This window comes from Sturnira hondurensis, unplaced genomic scaffold (assembly GCF_014824575.4).
Source record: "Sturnira hondurensis isolate 20B ecotype Veracruz unplaced genomic scaffold, ASM1482457v3 Scaffold0019144, whole genome shotgun sequence".
NCBI lineage: Eukaryota > Metazoa > Chordata > Mammalia > Chiroptera > Phyllostomidae > Sturnira > Sturnira hondurensis.
Window position 1 is genome coordinate 2,052,443 of NW_028091775.1, and position 9,843 is coordinate 2,062,285.

The window sequence follows — 9,843 nt, forward strand, 5'->3', positions numbered from 1 at the left end:
GCTCTGTTCAGTTCAGTGGGTTTGATAATCTTGGACTGATCATTTTCACATTTCAGATTGTAATTTGAAATTTTCAAAGGGTTGATAAGCTTTCCACAAAAGCATGAATAGTACTGTTCCATTCATGTTATACCATCCAAAAACTTCATTTCTTAGGCAAATTATTAATGATTGGTTCTTATCCTTTAACTAGCAAATTCTATTTAGGGAGCCTTTAAAGAAAAAAAAATACTGTGTGGAGGAAGGTAACCTGCCAATAAGCCATATATTAAGTAAAGGTTGCATGCCAGCCTTCTGTAAAAACACTAAGATATAGGTACAGGGAATGGAAAGATGAATAAGAGTCCCTGTCCTGAAAAATAAAACAAAACAAACAGAGCCCTTATCCTCTAACAGGGAGGAACATACAGAAAAAAGTAATTATAAAATAATGCAGCAAGTGAAATATTATACATAGGATATTACTGAAGCACAAAAAGCAATTATCTTGATATCTCTTAGGAGGCAAGGAATAGAAATAGTGCATGTGTAACCAGTCTCCTTGTTCATAATTATCAGATCAGCAAATTTTGTGTGTGGCTGAATATTTATATTGAAATAGCATTCGCTTTGTTGACTAGGAACACAATTTTTCTTAGGAACAGTTTAACAGGTATAATCAAATAGGGAATGTTATAGGAAAACTGGAAAGGTTTTGTGGACTTGGGGGATTTAGAATATTGTTCTTCCTTCCTTCTATCCCACTACCCCCAACACATACAATTTAACTCTCTCTCTGTGTAAGTGGTCCATGGCTTTTGGTGACTGTACAAAAGAGAGATCTCTTCTGAAAATGGTTTCCTCCACCCCTTCAGGCTCTTTAATATGGGCCTTTTCCCCTCCACATTCAACTCTGATAAATATAATAAGCTATGAGTGTTCAGGAGAGTTTATGTTGTAAAAGGAAATATACTTGTATACAGGATCCAGCACAAATGATGCCCCCTTTTTATTACAGAACCTTTTATTACAAAATCATAAGCATGTGATTATGTAAAATAACAATATCACACTCAAGTACAACATATGACATTTTAGGTAAAAAAAAGTTCAAATTAAAACTATTAATTACTACACCCATATTATTACCCTAGCAACCACATTCAAGCACACGTTACTTCTGCCAGGCCCTGTATATATTTTACCTTGTTTGCTGCTTTTTAAAAAGAAATATGTTTTAAATGTATTTGTATAGGCTCTTCAGAGCATACCCCGTTAAAAAATGGTATTCCAGCAACACAGCAATGCTCTTCTGAGCTTTAATCACTCGGCGTTTGTTTTTCAACACTAATTTTAAACCACAAACTGACATACAAAATAAAGATGAAAATAGGTTCAGAGCCTATCAATTGAATTTCAAATGTCATACTATATTTTCAGAGCATTTGGTAGAGTTTAACACCTTCAGGTAGTGTAAAACTCGGCTTTCTCTAATCCACAGCATCCAAAATACTTTGACTTATGCCTAAAAGGAAAAAAAAAGTGGAACATCTTTAACATCTTCAATAAAAGTTTTCAAAAATAAATCAGGCACACATTCAAGTCCTATTTTTGTAGGCAAATCCCCAGAGTCATTTATTCCTGGACAAGCTGAAGTCCACAAAGCTGTCCAGAGGACTGCACCTATGGGAATCATCCTTTTGGAATTAAGAAAACACTTTTTTTATATTCATAGATGCTTCCGTTTACATTTGACATTTTATTGACCATTTCCTTGTTTATCTTTAGTTAGTTTATGACGGTGGAAATTTGCTCATCGTATTTACAGTTGCATCTCTATACCTGGGTCTACAGTAAGCACCCAGAAAATAGTTGCTGCACAAATAAATAGCTGTCTTTGGGGGCTTTAAATGAAGGTGGGAACCAGAATTATAGCCAGACTTGCAAGAGACTATCATATTTACTGATTCCTAGGTCTAAAGGCAAAGTCCAAAATGATAAGGAGTGCATAGATAGCTACGAGGACTCTCCTAAATGAGGACAGCAGAGAGGTTCCAGGAAGCCTCACGCACACTTTCTTCTTCCTATTTCTTAACCGCTGTTCATGTGGGAACTACATCTCATTTTTTCCTTTAGGCAGCAAACTCAAAATGATTGCTCCAGGACAAAACTCAGATAGCAAATAAAGTAAAATGTCTTGCACTGTTATCTAGGACCAACATTTAAAACACAGCACTTGTTCCTAACTAACACATACCACTAAGGGTGTATGAATATATATAATGTAAGTGATACATATTGTATATGTGTTTATAATATTTGCATATTATGCAAGCAATAGATATATAATGCAAATTTATTTCTTGTGTGATAACCATATTATTAAACTGTTATTCCTTTTGTCCATTAATATTATCACTTGAGCTTCCTTACCCTCCCCTTTTTTTCAGGTGTATTTTTAGGCAGTCGATGGTTAGGATAGGAGTTGATTTTTACCTCTCTGAACAAAGTCAAATGAGAAATTCCATTGATCTCACTGTGGAGGTTAATTGAGGCTGAGAAATTTTGGTAAATAAAGAACATGTGACTATTTTACTGTGTCCCCATTCTTTCAGTAGTATATGAATAATACTGCTAAAATGTCAAACATATCAAAGAATACCTTACAACATTTCTAGTCATTTGTTATAGAGAAACATTAACAAGTTGTAGCTGTCAGAATGATCCTCCTCACTAGGCAAAACAACTAACACAGTGACAAGATGTATGAGATCAGCAATTTATAAAAGAACTGTCTTTTACTTCTAGTTTTAAATTCTTTGATGGCATAAACTATGATTATATAGCTATTTATGTAACGTATGTTTATGTGTCTGTGTCTGTGTTTTCTTTTTATTACTTTGAGGGTTTATTCAGCAATTTTATCACCATTTTGACAAAAGTTATAAGTTTGAGACATTTTATAGGCAAATTATCGTGAATCAAGTTTGAACTTACAAATTTTAAGAAATGAGTATATACAAGTGCACTTTAATTTTTGCAAGATACATTAACTAAGAAAATTATTCTGAATCAGATTGCATTCTATATTCTATTCTACTATGCTCCTTTCCCCCCAAAAGCACACATACACAATTATTAAGACAAAGTGTTATATTTTGCCCAGAGTTCATATATGGTATTCATTTTGTATGGTTAGTGGCTGAAGGATAACATCATCATTAACATGAAGGTGGGTTTATAAAGGCAGAGAAACAAAAGAAAATTGAATCAGATAGAGCAAATTAAATGGACTTAAGTTGTTTAAAGCATAGATATTTTGTAAAATCTGAAGATCATTCCACATGTTATTCATTTTATCCAAAGAAAAAGGCAATACTAAGTAACATATCTTTCATCAAAATAGGAAACATTAATTAGAAGGCAAAAAATTTAAAAAGGCCACAGAACAAAACAAAACACCCACAGAATGAAGATCAAAACGGAAAAAACTGTAGCAAAATAAATTCATCAAATCCTTTCTTTGATCATTTTAGTGAAAGACTAATATCAATGGGATATGGGTGAATCCATTATGGACAATGGCTATCTGAAAATAAAAAGAAAAGTTTAGATAAAGACTGCCTGAAAGTCATCTCTGGAAACCATTAAGAAAATTAGAAATTGTATCTTAATTCACTCTGTCACAATTAGCCATTTATCTATTGCTAGTAGGTTGGACTTCTGTCAAGTATTTGGGATGCAAAAAAAAAAAATGAATAAAGGCCCTCCTTAAGAAATCTTCATTGTATCAAGAGAAAGAAAAATGTAAAGATTAATAACATTACTAGCTGTGCACATACAAAATGCTTATCCATACTACCTATTTATTATATATCCAGGTCAGAGTCCATAGTCATAAAGCTAGCCAGGGGTGCTGACCACCTCTTTGAACTTCTTCATCACCATTTCACTCAGCTTTTCATTCGATAGCTATGAACCAACTACAGTTACAAGTAAGAAATATTTTATTGGAAAACAGTATATATAAAATTTTTTCAAAGATGAAAGATAATTTTGAGGGGAGTTATTCATAAAAGATGAAAGATTTTAAAAAATAGACAATCATGTGTTAGACAAAAGCAGAAACAGTGTTAAGAAATTTGGAGTCATTCTGATAAGTGATTGGTAGGCAAAGGAAGAAGTGTCCTGATTTTCTAAATCTCCAGCAAGTTTTCAATTTAAATATTTAAATGGATGCTGTTTTCCCATGAAGTGACAGTTGGTATCAAACAGTGACTACTGACAAGATAGTGACACGGCGCTGTAACAAGTACCCATGATTCAAATGGTGTTTAGACAGGAGAGAGAATTTTAATCTTATTTCTCCTGTCATTGAGTTCTGTATCATGAAATGCACCTTATTTTATACATAATGATTAGGCATAGGTTTTATTTAAAAGTGCACATAAGGAATAATACCATAGAATACTGTAAACATTTGAAGGAGTCAATTTAAGTAGATTAGATGTTGTTCAAGAGAATAACCCATACTTTCATAAAGGTTAAATTAAAACTTTGACTTCGATTTAATCATTTTAAAATACACATATGCACACATAAATGATTGAAATGTTATACTAAATTAAATCAGCTATCAAGCCAAAAGAAATTTTAATAGACTAATTCATTGAATATTTTATTTACATAGCCAATAATGTGAAACAGATATATTACTGAGAACATTTATATATGTATATATATATATATATAATATAAATGCACATATATATGCATATACATAAATCTTTGGTTCAATCATTGAATGATAGTTCACTGGAATATGAAGGAATTTTCTGATAAAAATACAAGTGAACATCTGAGTTAAAATGAAAACTACAGATCTATGGAGCAGTGTGTATTTTACTTAAATGGCCAAACTTCAAGTCATCAGGAATCAGATAGAATTGAACATGTTAATTATTATGAGAATATTGAAAAATTATCCAGTTTAATCCATTTAGAAATATCACAGAGAAACATGTTTAGATGTTCAAATCATTGATTACAGCTTTTAGAAGGAGCTTTCAGGTGAAAATACATTTCAAAAATATAAGAATAACACCATTGTTTACTAATTTATTGTAGCTTTAAAATTAAGTCCAATTATTGGCCAATTTTGATTATGTGTTTCCGAGAACTGTCCATCATTTCTTGGAGTTAAATTGACTTACAGTAAAATATCTGCAGAGAAATTATAGTTTATATTTTAAGTAGTTTTTCTAAATTACAGTGTTTCTATTTTTAAAGCAAGAGTAAAAATTTTGTCTTTAAATTATGTAATGCCATGGTACAACCCCTTTGGAAAGCACTTTGGTCTTAAACTATGCAAGATCAAGATAAGGCACAAACTCTACAGGAACTCATGTCCATGTGTACCCGAAAATGTGAATAAAGTATTTGTACAAGTATTGTTAACAGTTTGAAATTAGGGGGGAAAGAGTTCAAATGTTCAATGTCAATTGACTGTGCTAATGTTCTTACAATGTGCTATTATAGAACTATGAAAATAATTTCACTACAATCGCACTCAAAAACAAAACTGGTCTTACAAATATAAATTTAATTTAGGAGGCAATATGTACAAATACATAAAATGGGGTTTATTTTTTAAGGTTCAAAAATATTCAAATCTAAACTTAGTCTTTAGAGATTTGTACCTAGATAAAATCAAAATGAAGAGAACAAAGGAATTATTACTATGAGTTAAGGTCAACAGGGTAAACGTGAGGCATGGTGGTTGAAAAGGTACCCTGAGAATTTCTTGAGTAAGGAAATGTTCTTTTTCTTGACCTAAATGGTATTTACGTGGCCATATACTTTTAAATTATTTGTTCAACATTAATGCGTTCAATGCTCTTGCCTTCATGCATGTTTTATACAAAAACATTTTTCCCCAAACATATGGTCCAGCAATATTTATTATATACAGGTCTTCAAGCTGTTTACAAGTCTCTATAACTGACTTTCTCTACCTCATTTTTACAATTTGCTATGCAAATGTTAAGCATTTCTCTTTATATCTCTAAAAAGATTAACCTATGATTTAATCTTCTTTATTTGAATAGAATTGGTTAACAAATGGAGCTCTGTCAGTTTCTCCATATGGTACTTCCATATCTTACTATTAATAATTTATCTCTCTCAAATTAACAAGGAAAAGCACAAATTTTATTAAGGATACTCTTTCCATTTAACTTGTGAAATATCACTGGAATTTATGGTTGCTGTGTTTTGTTATTTATTTGTAATTTAGTAAATTTCACATTTTGAAAAAAGCACATAGGCTACATTTACTGCTCATAAAAATAATGATAGGCACTAACGTGCTTTGTGGGTAAGGCAGGAATATAGGCTGCAGAGAGAAAAAGGACAGACTATCTAGGTCTATAAGATGATTAAAGATAAATGTCCAAGAGAGGACCAGACACCCAGATCTTCCAAAGCACAATCATATACGGCCTATTCCTGACATCCAGTTTCTGGAAGAATTCCTATCCACCAAGTGCAATCCAAAAGCAAATGATTAACAAGCCTGAAATTTTTCTATGGGCAACCAACTTAAAATAGACATAGTATAAAATATAAAGCCATTAAAATTGTGATAAAATAGCAAAGATACTGCCATGGAGACAATGAAGAGAAATGACTGAGAATAGAAGAGGAATTATTCGCACGTATCTGGGGCCAACGAGCTGTTTCTGGAATCTCCAGGAATAGGACCTAATAATCCCACAGTTCCTGGCAGGGGAAAAGTATGATGACTAGTTGAGCTTGAAAGTTTTTACATAAATGATTCAAAGCCTATGGAGTATTTGTACAACTGAAATAATCTAGCACATGAAACATACTTAAAACACTAGCTGCCAAAGTATAAAACAATAAATAATATAATTAGTATGATTAGCATAATTTTATTGGATTTGGGGAATAGATTTTCTAACATCTCTGTGGTTATCAAGATATTTTTAAATGCTAGAAATAATGCTCTGGCTAGGAGTTCCAGTGTGTAAAAATAGCACCCCTGGCACAGAAGCAAGGTAGATAGGAAGGACCGTAAAAGAAAACAGATTAGAATATGAGTCTGTGAAAAAGAGGGGCCCTCATTTAGTTTGGGCTATGTTACATTTGAGAGACCTGTGGGAGATCTCACGAGAGATTTGATAGGAAGAAATATACTTAAGGGAAAGATACATCGACATGTTTGGACTGTAACATGCACCGGACCATATGACACACCTCAGTTTTAGTGGAGAAAAATAGAAAAAAATTTTTGAAGCAAAAAAATGTGGTAAAATATTTCATAACATAAATAACATAGGCCTCCACCCACTCCCATCCGCATAGTGAGCCAGGTAAGCTACATTCAGACTATAAGACACACCCCCTTTTCCTCCCAAATTTGGGGGGTGTGTCTTGTAGCCTGAAAAATATAGGTAAATTAGGAGAAGACTTAAGTTATCAGTGTTAGACACTAGTTTGATCTCTGAAAATTACAGAGAATATTTAAATAAACAAAATAGAACTTGAGAAGTAATGGTGAAGGGTTGAACACAGGCGTATTGGTTGAAATACTTCCAGTTTTGAGAATGAGTAAAAGAAAGGGGGCGGGGGGAAGAGAAAGACAGAGAAGAAAGGGAACAGTTTTACGCAAAAAACCCCGCCACCGCTCTCAGGCACAGCTGGATCCAAGAGTTCCTATGTTAACCTCTAAAAAACGGACTCTCTCCATCTCCCAGCCAGATTTTGCCATCGCTGGCTCTATTTTCAAGCTGGCTTTTTTCTCCTGGTGACATACAGAGGCTCTTTCCTGGCTTAGGTCCAGAAAAAACGCACAACTCAGACAATCATCCTGACCCTGTTTCACACTGACTGCCGGAGATCAATCATCCATTCATGAAAGAGGGATCATGGCAACTGAGGAGGTTGAATGCTCAGAGTGGCCTGTCTTGGGTCACCTGCTCACTCCTGTAGTAGACCACCTGAAAGACATGGACTGAGGGTTCCGTTGAGACTGTTACAAAAGAAAAGCAAACGCAATCTCTTTTAAGAAATAATGAGATTTGAGGGATGAGCGGAGGAGAAAACTCAGAGAGAACAGAACACAAATGTGAGGTAAACCTGGAGAGATGTTATCTCAAAGGTTGAAGAAGAGAATGTTAAGGAAACAGCAATCATGGGTATCAAGTGCCTCAAGTAACTAAGTCTAACTGAAAACAGTCCTTCACAGTTTGCTTTGGAAGTCAGGCACTTTAACAAGCGCGGTTTCAGGGAAGGCAGAAGCCAGGCAGCTGTGGGTGGGGACAAGAAAAATGCTCATGAATTGTTTGAGCATAATAGATACATAGAACAGTAGTTAGATAAATATGTTGTGTCACAGAAAGATTAAATACACTATAATCTAATATACATTTATTTGCCACTAAAAAGCCCTTAGCAAATTGCATTCAATTCATGAAACCAATGTGTGTTATTGAATGAAATCAAGTATCTCCCCTTCAATTTGCAGGAAACATAAATATTTAGCAATTGTAATTCTTCATATGCCTGTGGTAACTAGTTTTTTAAAATAACGTATAGGAGGATATCAGCCAAGAGACAGTAAAGAAAAATTACCAGCAATTAAATATAATCCTTGCCTAAAGTAGCAATTATCCACACATGTGTTATTTTGTCATAATATATTGTTCTCCAGAAAAAAAGCAACATTTTCTTTTTTAATTTTATTTAATTATTTTTCAAGTACAGTTTTCTGTCTTTTACTCCCATCCCATCCCACCCCCCATGCTCCCCGCCTCCCATTTCCACCCTTCTCAATTGTTGTCCATGTGTCCTTTATATTTGTTCCTCTAAATCTCTCCCCTATTTCCCCTGAAATTCCAGGAGAGGGGAGGCAAAATTTTCTTTTAAAAAGTATATTCAAACCTTGAAGTTTATTGTTTTTCTGGATTTTTGCCAATTTTTAGTGGTGGAAAGATTTGTGAGAGGCATGTCTTTAATAACATGAAGAAATTGTGGTTAATTTAGGTCACTTTCTTTAAAGCATACTTCAGAGGTAGTGTGGGCTTTGCTCCAGATAGTCACAATAAAGTGACTATTGCAGTAAAGCCAGTCACAGGCATGGTTTGGTCTTCTGGTGCACATAAAAGTTACATTTACACTGTACCGTAATCTACTCAGTGTACAATAGCATTATATCTAAAAAACAATCTATTACATTAATTTAAAATATTTCATTACGAAAAATGCTAACTATCATCTGAGTATTTTTGTTGGTGGAGCATCTTGCCTCCACATTGATGGCTACTGGCTGGTCAGGTTGGGGGTTGCTGAACGCTGGGGTGGCCATGACAATTTTCAAAAATAAGACAAAAATGAAGTTTGCGGCTTCAAATGACTCTTGCTTTCATGAATGATGTCCCTGTAGCATGCTGTGCAGTTTCATGGCATTTCACCCACAGTAGGACCGCTTTCAAAATTGGAGTCAGTCTTCTGTGCTGGATCCACTAAGTCTATGTCATATTATAAATCCTTTGTTGTCCTCTCAGCAATCTTTACCAGGAGTAGATTTCATCTCAAGAAACCACTTCCATTGTTAATTCATAAACAGCAACTCTGCATCCATTAAAGTTTTATCATGAGATTGCAACAATTCAGTCACATCTTCAGGCACCAGTTCTAAGTTCTCTTGCTCTTTCTTCCTCATCTTCAGTTATTTCCTCCATTGAATTCTTAACCCCCCTCAAAGTCATCCAGAGGGCTGCAATCAACTTCTTCCAAGCTCCTGTTAACATTGATTATTCTGACTTCCTCTGATGGACCACA